The sequence below is a fragment of the Henckelia pumila genome, unplaced genomic scaffold, assembly GCF_033568475.1.
Source record: "Henckelia pumila isolate YLH828 unplaced genomic scaffold, ASM3356847v2 CTG_19:::fragment_3, whole genome shotgun sequence".
Classification (NCBI taxonomy): Eukaryota; Viridiplantae; Streptophyta; class Magnoliopsida; order Lamiales; family Gesneriaceae; genus Henckelia; species Henckelia pumila.
The window spans coordinates 245,469-264,742 of record NW_027331777.1 but is presented as its reverse complement, the minus strand read 5'-3'; the positions used below and the strand labels follow the sequence as shown (position 1 = coordinate 264,742).

At 36.7% G+C, this 19,274-nt stretch overlaps 1 pseudogene; it reads right to left on the bottom strand.

Moving 5' to 3' along the window:
* Nucleotides 1–14,430: 14,430 nt before the first annotated feature.
* The window catches only part of LOC140870740 (uncharacterized), a 68,531-nt pseudogene continuing 63,687 nt past the window's right edge, over nucleotides 14,431–19,274 (bottom strand).

Here is a 19,274-nt window from a genome sequence, read left to right as displayed (position 1 = left end):
CAATGTTACTTTTATCTTTTCAAACCAATCTAGCTTAGCTTGGATTGCAACAATTCTGATTGTTTGAGTATCTATCTAGAAAAACAAACACAAAAAATACAAAAATTACAGATCTGTACTCAATCGATCAAGAAATTATTTAATTCCTTCTTTCAATTTCCCAATGACTGATAAATCATGAAATCAACCCATAAATCTTGCTGATACTCTGAATAAAAATTTCGATCAGTTACGAGCCAATGACTTCAAGATACACTGAATGTATACATCAAATGATCAATGACTCTTGAATTTCAAAATCAAAGGAACTCGCTCAAGTAAATGTCAGCCAAAATCCAATATTCTGAATGACAGCGAGTGAATCAAATCAGGCTCTAGCAAAGGAATAAGAGTCAAGAAAAATCGATCGAGGCCAAATAACAAAACCTCAGAATCGATATTTTTGAAAGTCAAGAATCATGATTTCTATGATGTAATAGCTTCAGCAAAATTGAAGAGAAGACTCAACTGTAACTGAGTTTTCTTATTCTCTATTGATATGGGTTTATCAATTAATTCTCAATTGACAATAATCGAATATCATCTTTTCGACTTCATTCATTGTCATAGAATGAAAATCAATTCGGTACTAGGATAATTCTTCTCTAGGAAATATTCTAACTGTTTTTGGAGTTCTTCAGTTCAAGTAGTGCTCTTCTATACGAGTTGTCATAATACCTTTGTATAAGTCATTACTCAATCTAAAACTCCTTTTATCTCTTAGAAAGATCGGAATATTTCATTTGAATATTTTTGTACATTCTAACCACTGACATATCTGTCAATTATAGGTTAGTGCTCTACTGATCTAGTACATCTACTAGAATTATTCCGACACTCTTCTACATTAATCTCGATATAACCAGTACCGAATAAAAGGAATCTTATTTTCTGAAACTCATATAATAAATCTCTATTCATTTCTATTGCTGATCTAACTTAATCACTGCACAGAAAACAATCAACTGTTAACTGATACTCAGTTATTGCATCTACAATGCATCTTAACTTAATACCCAAGTCTGATATTATCAAATTCAATCTTATTTCCTCAAATCTGTAGTGTATCTTTTCTGACTAATCTTATAAATGCGTTCCATATACTCAAAGGCAAACTCTCAGCAAATACAATTAATAAAGGCTCAATAGATAAAGATTGTAGCATAACAAATCACTGTTTTATGAATGTATGCAAGACAATCAATATAGAAGCAGATTCACTCAATTACTCAATTACCTGCAATCTCATTATCTGGTGCAACTTAAGCCTCATTTTCTGTACTTTCTTATTGCCTATGAAATTATCTGCCATTCAAAGTTTCTCTTGATCTGTTTCAGCTAGGGGAGCTATGCTTATATTTCTTCATCTGCTGGCGTTTAGGTTGAATCGATCTTTGCTGCTGTTGTCACTATCTCTTGCTTCATAGCTATACTGCTATGGAAGTTGTAGTGGAGGTGATGATCATAGTTTTTCCCAATTACAGAGGCATGAATAAAATTCCACTCTATCTCATATAGCTGATTCATAGTTTCTTTGTTCTGTCATTGGCTTCCATTAACTCATTCAAGTGGCTATGCTTCTGTTTGGCAAATTCTGCTTTTCTATCTTTTCTAATACATAAGGAAAGAAACAATTCTGCTTACTTACCTGCCAAACCATTTCATTATCTCTGTTCTTCAGCTATTCTTTACAATTCACCAACTTCTTTATAAGGCATGGAGTTGATATATAATCAGGCTGGTTCTATGTTCATCTGAATATTCTTCTCTTGAACAACTGATCCAGCTCTTCAAATCAACCCCTTTCTAGAGAGAGAATATTCTGTATCTTTCCAAGTTGGTGATTAATAGCTCTGGAGTTGTTCAACTAACATGCTCCTCAAGGCAATCATCATATCGATCGGCTCAAAACCTTACCTCAACACTGTTTAGTTCTGTCTGAGATTCTGTTCTTTCTGAGGTTCTCATGCTATCTGCACAATCTGTCTTATTCGATAACAGAAGCAATATATAATGCAAAGATTATAAAATATAATTCAGTATAACAACATATAATCTCATGCTTCTTAATCTAACCCATGCTTGCAAATTCTCATTATTTTTCACATATTACATGCTTACTACGAATTCACTTATTCGAATGAATTCAATAAATCATGCATACATATCAGCATAGAAGCATGTAATTCTCATATCAGTAAAGCAAGCAGTGGTCAATCAACAATCATATTCGCATACAATTCTTTAAAGCAAGTAAAGCATAATCATGCAATACTATAAATGCATGCGACTCAATCTACCCCGCTCCACTTTGATCTTAGTCCAAGACTTTATGCTCTGATAGAATTGTTCATCACCGAGGTAGAATGTGGGTGCCAACAGTAGACTCACTGAGAATTGAAGTAATGACTGAAGCCCATACTGTTCCGTATTCCATTCATCCAGGCAGTACGAAGATGTATAAGGACCTGCAATCCTTATACCAGTGGCCAGGTATGAAGAAGGATATTGCAAGATTTGTGAGTGAATGCTTGAATTTTCAGCAGGTGAAGATTGAGCACCAGAGGCCAGCAGGACTCTTGAAACCATTTCCTATACCCACATGGAAGTGGGAAGATGTCACCATGGATTTCGTGGTAGGATTTCCAGTTTCACCGCGAAAGATGAACTCGTTTTGGGTGAGATTTGACAGGTTAACTAAGTCAGCGCATTTTCTTCCAGTCAGGCATAATTTCTCGATGAATCAGTATGCAGAACTGTACATTCGGGAAATTTTCAGATTGCATGGAGTTCCAGCGAGGATAGTATCTGACAGAGATCCTAAGTTTACCTCAAATTTTTGGGGAAGTTTACATAGAGGATTGAGAACGAAGCTAGCTTTCAGCACAGCTTTCCACACTCAGAATGATGGTCAGTCAGAACGAGTAATTCAGATACTCGAAGACATGTTGAGGGCTTGTATGATCGACTTTGGAGGTAATTGGGAATCAAAAATGCCTTTAGTGGAGTTTACTTAAAATAATAATTATCAAGCAACTATTGGCATGGCTCCTTATGAGGCATTGTATGGGAGAAGATGTAGAACTCCTTTACACTGGGATGAAGTTGGAGAGAGAGCTGTTTTGGGACCAGAAATAGTGACTCAGACATTAGATGTAATAGCCAAGATCAGAGATAGAATGCTGATAGCTCAAAGTCGACAGAAAAGTTATGCCGATCAGCGACGTAGAGATTTGGAGTTTGAATTAGGTGACCATGTATTTTTTAATGTGTCACCATGGAAGGGTGTTATGAGATTTGGAAAGAGAGGTAAATTGAGTCCAAGATATATAGGACCTTTCGAGATCCTAGAGAAAGTTGGGGCTCGAGCTTACCGAGTTGCTTTACCGCCAAACTTGGAGGGTGTACACAATGTCTTCCATATATCCATGATAAGGAAATATGTGGCAAATCCTTCCCATGTTATTCACCATGAGCCAGTAGAATGGACGCCAGACTTTTCCTATGAGGAGATGCCTGTTCAAATTTTGGACAGACAAGTTCGTAGGTTGAGGAACAGAGAGATCCCGATGGTGAAGATCCTATGGCGCAACCACTTGGTGGAGGAAGCTACATGGGAAACCGAGCAGGATATGCGAACACGCTATCCTGAACTGTTCGGTAAGTCGAATTTCGAGGATGAAATTCTTTTAAGGAGGGTAGAGTTGTAAGGTCTAAAAAGTCCACTAGCTTAATCATGATAAATTAATTAAATTATCTGATTTAATGCATGTTATTTAGAATGTTTAATTGTTATGTGAAATTATGTGATTTATTGTAATGCCTGAAATCTTATGTGATATGCATGATTTTAAAGTTTTCAGGTTAGTATTAATTTTGGGTCGTAGGGATGAGCCTAGCCTTAAAAAGAGTTAAAAAAAATATTTTAAAATAAAGTTGATGGGATGCAGTGTATTTTATTTATTGAGAGAGAGTAAATTTTAAAGGGGCTTTTAATTGTAACTAATGGGCCGTGTTAGGAGCCCATTAGTCACAAAACGGTTTAAGCGTTCAAAATTTCTTCTCTTTTCTCTCATTTGAACACTCTCTTTTTCTCTCAAATCTCTCTCACTCAAATGCTGGATGAAGACTAGGGTTTCAGAGGCTCGAGGCTAGATCGTCATACCGCTTAGGTTAATTCCAATCAATCAATTCATGCAAGTTTTTACTGATTTTGAAACCCATTCAAGAATATATGTATTTTCAAGGTAAAACCCTAAGTGTTTTGATTGATGATCTATGCATTTTATTTGGGAAAATTCATGAGTATGTTGCTTGATTGTGATACGTGAAGCATTCTTGATGTGTTCGGTTCAAGTAATTTGAGTTTTGATTGAGTTAAAGGCAATAAATCAGATTTTTTGGAAAAAGTTTGAAAGAAGGTTTTTGATGAAAGATCTTTTGAATTTATTGGTGTTTGAGTATGTTTTTTTAAAAAAGTTTTCATGATGTTGAAAGATATTTTTGATAGAAAAGTGTTCCAAACATCGTAGGTTTCAGAAAATTTGCAGAAAAAGTGAATTTTTGGAGGAAGGGTCGCAACGGCGCATCCGCGCTGAAGAAACAGCGCGGCCGCGCATGAGCAGCGCATATCTGCGTATCGGCAGCGCGCCCGCCCTGAAAAGCTGCGTGGCCGCGCCGAAGTTACCCAAACATGCGTGCAAGCTGCTCTGCAGCGCGGCCGCGCCGCATGTTCAAAATCCCCACCCCATTTTTTGTATTTTAGGGTACCAAAAATTATGATTTTTATATTTTAATGTATGCTAATTATTTTTAAGAATGTTTGTAGAAAAATTTTCAAGTTTCCAATTTCTGGGACGGACGGAATGCCTCACGTGGATCGGTCTAGTTATGTATTGCATGTTAAGTGATTTTATTATGAAAAACTAAATTCTCATCAAATGAATTGAAGTTTATAAGCATTTTAGCATTACGAGAAGTTAATGAGCATGATTTTACAATGATACGAAATGATATGATAAGATGAATGCTATGGTACATGAAAAATATTTTGATGATTTATACGTCTTGTGGTGATTATACGGGGTATGCACTTCGGGATGAGCTCTGAAATGACTATCCAAACATGGATCACGGGATGGATTACACGGGGTATGCACTTCGGGATGAGCTCCGAAGCGACTATCCAAAGAATGAAAGTTTACGGGCGTAATGCCATATGCTTGTTGATCAACAGGTAATTATGAGTGGCTCAATATGACGGTTGCCACACTACTCATACTTCATCACCCCAAATATTTTTATGATATGGCTACATCAAAATTATGTTTATTGCATGAAAGCTTAAGTTAATGTTTTCTCTTTTAAAGTTTAGAAAGATCATTTTTATGCATTATTCTTGCTGAGTCTTTAGACTCACTATACTTGAATGGTGCAAGTAACGATGATGTTGATGCGTTCATTGATGATTATGTGGGCGGACATGAAGAAGAGGCAGGGGTCGGTCCAACGGGAAATGCATGAGTGCGAATGCTTTTGAATGAAAGTTGTTTAAACAATTTTATATTTGATGAGGAACAAGTTTTGAATTTTAAGTTGATGGCCATGTTTGGGAAAGACTTTAAGATGATATTTCATTATTTGTCATTTTTTTATACGATCATTTTAATAAAGAAGATGATGCTTCCACAAAGTTTTTATTTTCCCCAAATTTTAAGTATGTATGTTGAGTAACGCTCCAATTATGAAAATTGGGACGTTACATGAAATGTCAGTTGTTGACGCATCGACTCCTCTAGAGATAACTCGATCAGTCAATGTAGGAGGGGCAGCAAGACGGGGTGATTCTTCTTGTCAAGCAACTGCTCGAGCATTGAACTCCCTTCGCTCAGCATGTGCATGCCTCTCAGGCTCTGGCAAAAATATCCTAGAAGGCACACAAGGAATCGGATTCCGTACTTTCAACAACTCCTCGCTATCAGGCCAAGTCACCCCCGCAACAACACATAAATCAGTAATCAACGACGGTAAAGCAAGACACCGGTGGTTCACCCGGCCACCACCTTAGAAATCGTATCTTGACAAATGTGGCCCAAATTGATGGTCTTGCCCACGAGAATACAATAAACCAGCAGTGCTCTCTCATGTGTAACTTTATGGTCATGATTAGTGAGCTTCAATCTCACACAAACAAAGGTGTACCCACAGTTTTGCATCATCCAACAAATCAGTTTTCTTCAAAATGTGTGGCATATTTTCTTGACCCAAGCGCCACTCAGCTCCCGGTACACATAACTGCCTCAGTAGATGTTGTGAAAATTACTCGCAAGCGTACGAGTGTCAAGTTTTAATATAGTAAAAAATCAAGTATCGTTCCCTCAGAGAGTAAAATGAAAATATGGAGTGCTTGTAATTAAAATAGTCTAAACTTTATCTAGAAAATCAAAATCTCAGAATTTTGCAGAATAAAATAATCAATGAGTTTTTAATAGCACGCACACAACTTTCAGATAAAAATCAATCAGAGGAAAATGGTCTAGAGGTTTAGATTTCACCTGGTTTCAACAGCAATCAATCCTAATTAATTTAGTTTCATGAATTCCAGTCAATTAATATCCAAGAATACTTAAGTTTATTATTTTCCTCTCCCGAGCAACAAATAATTTTTATCAACTACAGTTCAATTCCAATATCCCTATTAAGAATCGTCTTTCAGTGATCTATCACAAAACAATGTTCTTTTTAAAAGTTCTGTTAAAATTATACACTCTCCCGAGCAATATAAATAATTAACAGTGTATTTTATAATGGTCCTATTCAAAATCTCATCTCCCGAGTGCCAGATTTCAAATAAATATTACAAATCAATTATTGATCAGATAATTGAAAAGACAATAAATTCTAGAAAAAAAACAATTAATCTAGAAGAAACTCAATTCAATAAAATCAAAAATTCATGAAAGCATCTACACCAGGTTCCATCTGACCTCTAGACTCTAAAAAATTAGTTCATGATCAAAAATAGATAAACACAATTCATGTTTATGAAACTAAACATCAATTCCAATTTAATAAGAAACGGGAAAGAAAAACAAATCCGAAGTAACTTCCGCGTCCTTCGTCTTCGAACTTTTCCAATTTTCTTCTTCACGTTGTTGTGCAGATTTTTCCTCCCTAAATCTCTTCTTCCTTGTGCGTGTGTTGTGTGATTTAGATTTGTGCGGCTGCCCCCCTCTTATTGTGTGTTTGAAATCTCTTTTATATGTCGTCGAAGCCCGTCAAAGAAAGCCCGAAAAAGTCTCAAAGTCTCCTTCCCAAAAAATTACAAAATCTGACTTCGCGACGGCGCGGGCACGCAGTAGAGTGGCGAGGGCGTGCCTGAGCCTCGAATTTACACTTCTTTTTACGTCCAAGGATGGCGCGAGCACGCTAGGAAATAGCGAGGGCGCGCCCTACTCTCGCATGTGTTGTTCTACAATGCACGACAATTTTCAAAAAATCATATCTCCCAAACTAACCGTCGGATTGAGCTGAAATTTTGACATCAGCTTCAAAACATCCTAAATTTTATTATTAACGGTAAAGATCGGATTTAAATCTCAATAATTCCCAGTATTTTTTTGAAGTTGCTGCTCCAAAATTTATCCTTCCGCTTCTTATAGCTACTTTTGCTCCAATCCTTGCAGCTCACAAAAGCAACAACAAATATGCGTAATATCCACTAAATACATTACAAAAGCCAATTCAAAACATATATAAATTAATTGCATAAAATGCACTTATCAAATTCCCCCAAACTTAGACTTTTGCTAGTCCCGAACAAAACAATAATGAGCAATATAGTCGGCCTTCGAATTTTTACATTCCAAGATTAAATACACATGTAGGCTAATTTTCTCAAGAATTCTCGTGTGTGTGTGATTTGCCAATCTCATCTACCCACCCAAATTTTGATAAAATCATGCAATCCGTAAGCTTCACAGTTTCATTAATCCCGCCCTCAAGTTTCAAGAAACTCTCCACCAAGTTCAATTTCTAATTGCACAGATCAACAGGACTTTTTTGGTTAACATTAGACTCAAGTATAATCAGCAGAAGATAAGCATCCATATGTATATCAATGTAAACAAGGACTCAGAATTCAAAGCAAAGAGAATTGAATATTTTCAATTTGTGCAGGATGATGAGTAGCTAAAATTTTTTATTTGCATTGCCAGACATTAGTCTTGGCTTTCTTCTACTCCATACATCTCCATCTTTATGCCTTGTATTTGGACTAGAATTTCAATCTATTTTTTTCTTCTTTTCAAGGCCTCCCCTCACCTTACTTTCTCCGCCATTACTTTTCTTTGAAATTTTTAGCTACTCAATTTTTTTTGGATTTTTCATGATTTATATGACTAACAAATGAATAATGGCTAAAAAGGTTCAACGAATTCAAAAATGCCTAAATCACTTCTGTGCTCTTAAAAATATACCTCAGTTTCAAGTAAAAATCACAAGAGTTAAGAATCAAATCCTCTAATTCACATCACAAATCCACATAATTTTTCTAATTGCTAGGAGTATCGAAAATCATGACATTCGTGCATAAATGTGAGAACTCAAGATTAAATATAGCTAACATGAACTTTTTCAGCGAAAAAAATTTATTTTCATCATAGGCCAACACAATTACAACATCATGCCTTCAACTCCAACTAACTCATAAAAAAAGTTTAGATTTTTACAATTTTTTAAACATCCCCCCAAACTTAAATTGTGCATTGTCCTCAATGTACAGTATTCATTAAAAACAAGGGACACATACCTTAGTCACCAAGCGTCAGTACTCGGCACCATATTAATCACTCAAAACTCTTCATCAGGGGTGGCTCCTAAACTCTTTCAGCTCCATACTTTTTCACCTACACAATTCAAAATCATTAGTAATGTATAGTTTCCTCATGAAAAAAATAAAAACAAAAACAACTAAAAGAAAATAAAAAACGCATAAAAACTAGCTTGGATTGCCTCCCAAGAAGCTCTTAGTTTATAGTCCATATCCTGACTGTATTCCAATTCTAGTCCGGTTCCGCTTTGTTGAGGGTCTTCCCTTTCACTTTCACCCTCCAAATATATTCAACAACCTTTTTAAACTTTGATTTCTTTTTAGTTTTCTTCTTCTTCTTTGGCACCTTTGGATCATTCTTCTTTGAATCTACCTCATGAACAAGTTTGGGATGGCCATCTAGCTTTACAACTCTCTCAATCATGCATAATTCCTTGATGGGTGGATTACTTGATTTCTTGAATATGTTAAAAATAACTCTTTCGCCATCCACACCATCGACAACTCACCATTCTTCACCTCAATCTTGGCATCAGCAGTGGCCAAGAAAGGTCTCCCCAATATCAGTGGCATATTTACATCCTCTTCCATATCTAGCACAACAAAATCCATCGAAAAAATAAATTTATCTATTTTTACCAATACATCTTCAATGATTCCAAGCGAATATGTGATAGATCTATCAGCTAGCTGCAATGCGATCATTGTGGGATTCACCTCGCCAAGTTCTAAGCTCCGAAAATAGACAAAGGCACCAAATTAATGCTAGCTCCTAGATCGCAAAGCGCATTATTAAAATAAGAAGAACCAATAATGCAAGGAATAGTAAAACTCCCTGGATCCTTCAGCTTTTGTGGCATCTTTTTTTGGAGCAAAACACTACATTCTTCAGTTAAGCTCACCACCTCATTTTCTTGCAGCCTCATTTTCTTGGACATCACCTCTTTAATAAACTTCGCATAATTCGGCATTTGTGCCAAATCATCAGCAAAAGGGATTTTGATATGTATATTCTTGAAAATCTCCAAGAATTTTGAGAACTGCTCGTCCACTGCCTTCTTCTTGAACCTTTGGGGGAATGAGGAGGTTTGTACATCGGTTTCTCTTCAAGTTCTGGCTCAATCTCTTTCTCCTCGACTTCCTTCTTTTTCTCTACATCAGCTGCATGTTCCTGGACTCCAACTTCTTTCTCACTCCTCAACTCTATGGCATTACACTGCTCCTTTGGATTTACCTCAGTGTTGCTCGGAAACTGGCCTCTGTTGTTATCCTTCAAGGCATTCGCCAACTGCCCAATGCTAGTCTCCATGGATTGCAATACAACACCCATATTGGCCATGTGCGTCTCCAAGCAATCTAGACGAGTCTCAGTCCTCGCCATCCTCTTACCAGATTCCTGCACAAAATTACTAACAACATCCTCCAAAGATGGCTTACCCTCACCCTTAATTGTGTTGTATCCCGGAGGAGGATTTAACACATTTTTCTTATTAGCATAAGAAATATTTTCATGATTACGCATACTAGGGTGATAAGTATTTGGAACAGGATTACCTTTGTAGCCTCCATACCCTCGGTAGCCCGTAGGATTTATATAGTTCACTTATTCTAGGGACTGAGATCCTTCATTAACAACTGAAATTCCAGCTGAATCTGTAACATTAATCTTATTCAAAGAAGCTACCTGTGTAGTCAGTGCGGATAATTGGGCAGTGATAGATGTGAGAGGATCCACTGCATACACTTCAACTGTCTTCTTGACTCCCATACGCTCAGATGGCCATTGAAAACTGTTGATCGTCATCTGTTCCAGCATATCATATGCTTGAGCGGGATCCTTTGCAAATATAGTACCTCCAGCCGCAGAATCCACATTCATCCTTGTAGGCCAATTCAGTCCATTGTAAAACCACTCGATCTGCTCCCAATCTGCAAAATCGTGGTTAGGACAACGTCTTAATAATTCTTTATACCTTTCACATGCCTCGTAGAGCTGTCAGAATCCATCTGTCTAAATGTGCTGATCTCAATCTTCAGTTGGGTGGATTTGGCAGGTGGAAAAATATTTTGCAAGAAATTTTTCTGTCATCCCCTCCCAAGTAGTGATGCTTCCTAGCGGCAGTGATTGCAACCAACTCCTGGCCTGATCCATGATAGAAAAATAAAACAAGCGTAAATGAATAATATCCTCAGGAACACCATTAATTTTTACCGTATCAGTTATTTCCAAGAAAGTCCGCAGGTGTAGATGAGGATCGGCAGTTGCACTCCCATTAAACTGGTTCTGTTGAACCATGTCGATCAAAGCCGGCTTCAATTCAAAATTGTTGGCGTTAATGGTCCCTCGAGCGATTCCAGAATAATGAGCCTGGATCTTCGGCCAGAAGTGATCTCTAATTGGCACCAGGGGAGCTTGATTTACATTCTCTTCAGCCATTCTATTGACTTCTTCTCTTCTAACTCTTCTCAAAGCACGTGCAGTGCGCTCGATCTCCGGATCAAACAGTAAAGAATTCGCACTTTGAGATCGTCGCATAAACTGCAATTAAAAATAAGAAGAAATCAATTAGTAACTTAAAATAAAATAAAAACTCTAAATTAAAATCTAGAATAATTGGTAACAAGACTAAAAAATAATCAAAATTTACTCCCCGGCAACGGCGCCAAAAACTTGTTGTGAAAATTACTCGCAAGTGCACAAGTGTCAATTTTTAATATAATGAAAAATCAAGTATCGTTCCCTCAGAGAGTAAAATGAAAATATGCAGTGCTTGTAATTAAAATAGTCTAAACTTTATCTAGAAAATCAAAATCTCAGAATTTTGCAGAATAAAATAATCAATGAGTTTTTTATAGCATGCACACAACTTTCAGATAAAAATAAATCAGAGAAAAAATGGTGTAGAGGTTTAGATTTCACCTCGTTTCAACAACAATCAATCCTAATTAATTTAGTTTCATGAATTCCAGTCAATTAATAGCCAAGAACACTTAAGTTTATTATTTTCCTCTCCCGAGCAACAAATAATTTTTATCAACTACAATTCAATTCCAATATCCCTATTAAGAATCATCTTGCAGTGATCTATCACAAAACAATGTTCTTTTTAAAAGCTCTGTTAAAATTATACACTCTCTCAAGAAATATAAATAATTAACAGTGTATTTTCTAATGGTCCTATTCAAAATCTCATCTCCCGAGTGCCAGATTTCAAATAAATATTACAAATCAATTATTGATCGGATAATTGAAAAGACAATCAATTCTAAAAAAAAAACAATTAATCTAGAAGAAACTCAATTCAATAAAATCAAAAATTCATGAAAGCATCTACACCAGGCTCTAGACTCTAAAAATTAGTTCATGATAAAAAATATATAAACACAATTCATGTTTATGAAACTAAACATCAATTCCAATTTAATAAGAAACGGGAAAGAAAAACAAATCCGAAGTAGCTTCCGCGTCCTTCGTCTTCGATCTTTTCCAATTTTCTTCTTCACGTTGTTGTGCAGATTTTTCCTCCCTAAATCTCTTCTTCCTTGTGCGTGTGTTGTGTGATTTAGATTTGTGCGGCTGCCCCCCTCCTATTGTGTCTTTGAAATCTCTTTTTTAAATGTCCTCGAAGCCCGTCAAAGAAAGCCCGAAAAAGTCTCAAAGTTTCCTTCCCGAAAAATTACAAAATCTGACTTCGCAACGGCGTGGGCGCGCAGTAGAGTGGCGAGGGCGCTCCTGAGCCTCAAATTTACACTTCTTTTTACGTCCAAGGATGGCGTGGGCGCGCTAGGAAACAGCGAGGGCGCACCCTACTCTCGCATATTGTGTTCTACAATGCGCGACAATTTTCAAAAAATCATATCTCCCAAACTAACCGTCGGATTGAACTGAAATTTTGACATCAGCTTCAAACATCCTAAATTTTATTATGAACGGTGAAGATCGGATTTGGATGTCTCAATAATTCCCAGTAATTTTCTGAAGTTCCTGCTCCAAAATTCATCCTTCCGCTTCTTATAGCTACTTTTGCTCCAATCCTTGTAACTCACAAAAACAACAACAAATATGCGTAATATCCACTAAATACATCACAAAAGCCAAGTCAAAACATATATAAATTAAATTCATAAAATGCACTTATCAGTACATCATCATGATCAATTGCCTCACCCTTAAACTCAGCATATTCATCATGCATAAGCGGAGGAATCTCATAAACAGTGTTTATGGTGTGTGCATCGAAAGGTACCAATTTACCTCTCACTAAAACCCGCATCCCATCATTTCTCACTTTCAGATTAGCGTAAAATTCTCTAACCAGAGACATCACATCATCCATAGGTGGTTTGACAAAAGTAGCCCAATTTCTAGCAAATACCGTCATTCCAATCGTATATACAGGATGGTCGGGATCAAAACCACTCGTCATATCAAATCCTCTCTCGACCAGCATACTCTTAGATAAGAGTTTTTGATAGTGCTCGGCCGCGTTCTCATACCAAAATCGATGATCTTCATAGGCCGGAGCAGATGAAGAAGATGCCCCATATTTTTGCTTTTTCTTTGGGTCCATTTATCTAACACTTTCCAAGAACAATCACAATAGAGAAATTTTCAACTGAAAAGTCACACGTACTCCCAAAAACTTGTATTATAATCACAACAATAATAACCCACAAACTCCAACGATAAGCACCCAACCACAATTTTCACTCAAAACAACACTGCCAATACAAACTCAACTTCAATGATTTCAACTGCCGTTCAATCACTACAAAAGTTGGAATAGAATCACCACCACAAAGAAAAAACTTACTCCGGATATGAATTTGGACCATGCAAGAACTTCACTCTTGTAGCAAACCGACACTCCTACCGCCCCTGTGTAACTCATGAAGAATGCCCAATGGAAGATTATGGTATAGGGGGAAAGAGAATATATATATTTGAGAGAGAGTTGGAAGGAGAGAAATTTAGATATAGTAATTATGTCTATGGATGAAGGAAAATGAGAGGAAGAAGACGGCTGGTTGAGGATGGAATTTTGGGGAATTAGGGATTTAGAAGAGGTGGTAAGGAGGAATTGAAAGACCGAGATGATTTCTGCCTTTAAAATCACGTTGCGTGGGCGCGCATTGGTTTCGCACTTTAAATTAATTTTTGTTCCAGACGTCGCGCGGGCGCTCTAGATTGGTAGGGCAAGTGCGCATCAGGTTCGCATATCAGATTAAACACACTCCAGGAGACGCGCAGGCGAGCATCTAAGAAGGGGCAGGCGCGCGACAGTATCGTACTTCAAATTAATTTCTGAGCAGCCATAGGGCGGACGCGCATAGGAGAAGGGGCGGGCGCGCGGTAGGTTCAAATTGCATGTTCCAAATTCTGAAAAATTTTAAAACATTGACAAAAATTAGGCTTCAAAAATTCATAATAATATACTAAAATAATTAATTAACAAAAAATAAATAAAATGAAAACAAAAGTAATTAAAATAAAATAAAAAGCTTGGGTTGCCTTCCAAGTAGCACTTGGTTTAGAGTCGTCAGCCCGACTTTCACTGGTCTTATGCGGTCTTTCCCTTCTCTTTCACACGCGAAATATATTCCACGAACCGCTTTTTAAATTTCGCCTTTGTTTTTGTGGTTTTCTTCTTCGGTAAACTTGGCGCTTTCTCCTTTGATGATTCAACTGCAATATCAGCTTTTTGGTGGTCCTCCATCTTTACAACTCGCTCAACCAAACATAATTCCTCGATAAGTGGATTCAGTGCCTTCATGAATATGTTGTAAATATCTCTTTCGCCTTCCACACCCATCGACAATTCACCATTCTTGACATTTATTTTGGCATCAGCAGTAGCCAAAAACGGTCTTCCAAAAATCAACGGAGCCCCATGATCTGCTTCCATGTCTAAGATCACAAAATCGGCTGGAATATAAATTTATCCACCTTGACTAGCACATCCTCAACAATCCCCCGTGGATATGTGATGTTTCTATCTGCCAACTGCAATGTGATCATGGTCGATTTTATCTCTCCCAACTCGAAGGCCCTGTAAATAGACAATGTCATTAAATTAATATTGGCCCCTAAATCACATAATGCAGTAGTAAAATGAGATCCATGAATTGAACATGGAATAATAAAACTCCCTGGATCCTTAAGCTTTTGTGGCATCTTTTTTTGAAGCACCGCACTGCACTCTTCAGTTAGGTTCACCGCCTCGTTCTCTAGCAGCCTCTTTTTCTTGGACATCACTTCCTTGATGAATTTCGCATAGTTTGGCATTTGCTCCAAAGCATCAGCAAAGGGGATGTTCATAAGAATCTTCTTGAAAATCTCCAAGAATTTGGAGAACTTCTCATCCAAGGCCTTTTTCTTGAACCTTTGAGGATATGGAAGTGGAGGCTTGTACATCGGTTTCTGCTCAGGTTCAGTCTCCTTCACCTCGACATTTTCCTCAACTGCAGTTTTTTTAGGCGTCTTGCTCTCAGGTTGTCCCTCTTCATTATCCACTTGCTTCCCACTCCTCAATGTTATAGCATTACACTGCTCCTTGGGATTTACTTCTGTGTTTCTAGGGAACTGGCCTCTGTTATTATCTTTCAAGGCATTCGCCAGCTGCCCAATGCTAGTCTCCATGGATTGAAGCACAACACCCATGTTGGCCATGTGCATCTCTAAGCTGTCCATGAGAGTCTCAGTCCTTGCCATACTCTTGATCGATTCCTGCACAAAATTATTTACAACGTCCTCCAAAGATGGCTTACCCTCACCCTTATTTGTATTGTACCCCGGAGGAGGATTCAACACAATTTTGTTGTTAGCATAAGAAATATTTTCGTGATTCCTCAAACTAGGGTGATAAGTATTGGGAACAAAATTACCTTTGTAGCCTCCATATCCTCGGTAACCATTAGGATTGAGATAATTCACTTCCTTTGGGGATGGGATCCTTCAATGGCAATTGAAACTCCAGCTGAATCTGCAACGTTCACTTTATTCAAAGCAGCTAATTGCGTTGTCAAATTCAGATACTTGGGCAGTGATAGACGTAATAGGATCAACTCTATACACTCCCACAGGCTTCTTGACACCCATACGCTCAGATGGCCATTGAAAACTATTGATCGTCATCTGTTCCAACATATCATAGGCTTGTATAGGGTCCTTGGCAAAAAAGGTACCTCCAGAAGCAGAGTCCACAGACATCCTTGTAGGCGCATTCATTCCATTATAAAACAACTCTATTTTCTCCCAATATGCAAAATTGTGGTTTGGACAACGTCTAATTAAATCTTTGTACCTTTCCCACGCCTCGTAGAGCTGTTCAGAATCCATCTGCTTGAAGGTGATGATTTCGATCTTCAGTTGGGTGGACTTGGCCGGTGGAAAATATTTTGCTAAAACTTCACTGCCATTTCCTCCCATGTAGTTATGCTTCCTAGCAGCAATGAATGCAACCAACTCCGAGCTTGATCCCTGAGAGAAAAAGGAAACAAGCGTAAACGTATAATATCCTTAGAAACACCATTCATCTTTACCGTATCGGTTATCTCCAAGAAAGTCCGCAGGTGCATATGAGGATCAGCAGTTGCAATCCCATTGAATTGGTTCTGTTGAACCAAGTTGATCAAAGCCGGCTTTAGTTCAAAATTGTTGGCGTTAATGGTCCCTCGAGTGATTCCAAAATAGTGAGCCTGGATCGTCGGCCGGGAGTGATCTCTAATTGGCACCAAGGGAGCTTGATTCACATTATCTTCATCCATTCTATCAACTTCTTCTCTTCTCGCTCTTCTCAAAGAACGTGCAGTTCGCTCGATCTCTGGATTAAAAATAGAGAATTTGCACTTTGAGATCTTCGCATGAACTGCAATAACGAACAAAAAGAGATCAATTAGTAACTTAAAAATAAAATAAAATAAAAAATTCTAAATTAAAACTTAGACTAATTGGTAACAAGACTAAACAAAATCAAAAATTACTCCCCGGCAACGGCGCCAAAAACTTGTTGCGAAATTTATGCTCGCAAGCGTACGAGGTCAAGTTTTAATATAATAGTGAATATAGTATCGTTCCCACAAGGAGTAAAATGAAATTATTCAATACTTGTAATTATAATAGTCTTAATTTTATTTATAAAATCAAAGTTTGAGAGTTTTTCAGAAAAATTAAATAATCAAAGGATTTTATAGCTGATATGTCGACATTTTCCTATGTTTAATTGGATTAAATTGTCAGGATTAGGTGTGTTTTTATTGATTAAATTTATTTTATAGTTTCTAATCATTATATGTGATTTGATGAAGGTAAGTAGAATAAATGGAGCAAATGATGGAATAAAAGCGCATAAAAAGGAAGAATTTGGAGTAAGAGAAGAGCTGCAAGAATGAATTATAGAGTAGCAATGGTTAAAAATTAATTTTTAATACTAGAAAGATCAAATCTGATCTCCACCATTTAAAATGTATTTCAAGATGTTTTGAAGCTGTTGTTCAAATTTCGGCTCGATCCGACGGCTAGAACTCTTGATATGAATTTTTCAAGAAAACTGCGCGGTGGAAGGGAGGTATGCACGGACCCAGGCACGGACCTGGCTCGGGGTCCGTGCATGTCGCAGAATTTTAAGAATTGGGACATAAATTTTCTCGCTCGATCGGTAAGTTTCAACCAATCGAGCGAGACGTGATTTTTGGGAATTATATTTTAATTATGAAACTTTCTTGGGAAGGACTCTATACTTTAAATAACTATTAGAACCCGATTTTTAATCTTTTTTTGGAGACGGCTAGAAGGGAAAAGAATTCTTTGGCGGCTAGGTTTTATCTTTCTTGTTCTTAGATTTAGTTTTTTTCTTCAATTTTTCTAAGTTTTAGTTCTTGGTAGAGGAAGACAAACCCTTTGAAGTTTTATTTATCTCGTGATATTTTAATTTTCATTGTTGATTTTTATTTGGATATCAAAAGTTGTTTTGGATTTATTTTATGCTTGTATGTGAGATTATTGGATTGATAACCCTGTGATTTTATCATACAATCTACAACTAAATTATATATCAAATTCGTAATTGTTTGATCCCTCTAATTTGTGAAGCAACTGCAATTAATAATCGTTCGCTTGTGAGTTTATTAAATTGTAGGAACAACAATTGACTAGATTAAATACATCCGCTTGTGTATGTGTTGTCTAGGTTCCTCAATTTCACTAGTTTGAATGCTACCTTGGGTTTAAACCTTAATCTCTTGTATTTGGTTTAATTAATTGGTAAGAGTTAATTTAGAACGCTTGTGTCTAATTAACTAAAATTAAGGTGGGATAGGAATTAAATTTTCAATGGTGAATATTCAATGAGAATTAATTATTTTTAGGGAATCGATGATCAAGTGAATAACTTCAAGGGTGGAGTCGACCGATACTAAAACTTGTTTTAATTAATTGTTTCATTATTATTTTAATATTGCATGCTAGTGATAAAATTTATTTTATTTGCTTTTAATTTTCGTTAGTTAATTTTAAAATCCAAAAACCCCCTTTTCATTTATTTTCAGTATTTTTAAAAACACAATAAATTGCACCTTCCTCGTGGGAATGATCCCTACTCTCGTTACTACATATTTATTTGTTTGTGTTGAGTTGGATTAATTTGGGCGTGATACGACTAAGAGCTACCAATAACACGCACACAAAATTCATAGATTAATCAATCAGAGGAAAAATGGTCTTGAGGTTTAGATTTCACCTGGTTTCGACAACAATCACTCCTAAATAATTTATTTTCATGAAATTCCTTTCAATTAATAGTCAAGAACACTTAAGTGTATTATTCCCTCTCCCGAGTGCCGAATAAAGTGTATCAACTACAGTTCAATTCCAATATCCCTATTAAGAATCTATTTGCAGTGATCTATGTAAAACAATGTTTTCTTAAAAGCTCTGTTAAAATTATACACTCTCTCGAGCTGTATAAATAATTAACAGTGTTATTTCTATTGGTCCTATTCAAAATCGCCTCTGTAGAGTGCCTGATTTCAACTAAATATTACAATTCAATTATTGATCAAGTAATGGAAAAGACATTCAATTCTAGAAACACAATTAATCTATAGGAACTCAATTCAATAAAATCAAAAATTCATGAGAGTGTCTACACCAGGTTCCATCCAACCTCTAGACTCTAAAAATTTAGTTCATAATCGAATTTAAATAAACACAAAACATGTTCATAAGAGTAAACATCAATTCAAAAATAAATATAAAGGAAAGAAAACAAAGTCAAATCTTCGATGCCGTGTCCGGTCTATCGATCTTCAAACTCTGCTGATTGATGTTCTTTGCTCTCAAAATCTCGATCCAAATTCTCCAATTTCTGTCTGATGTGTTGTGGTGGCCGATTTCCCCTCTGGGGTC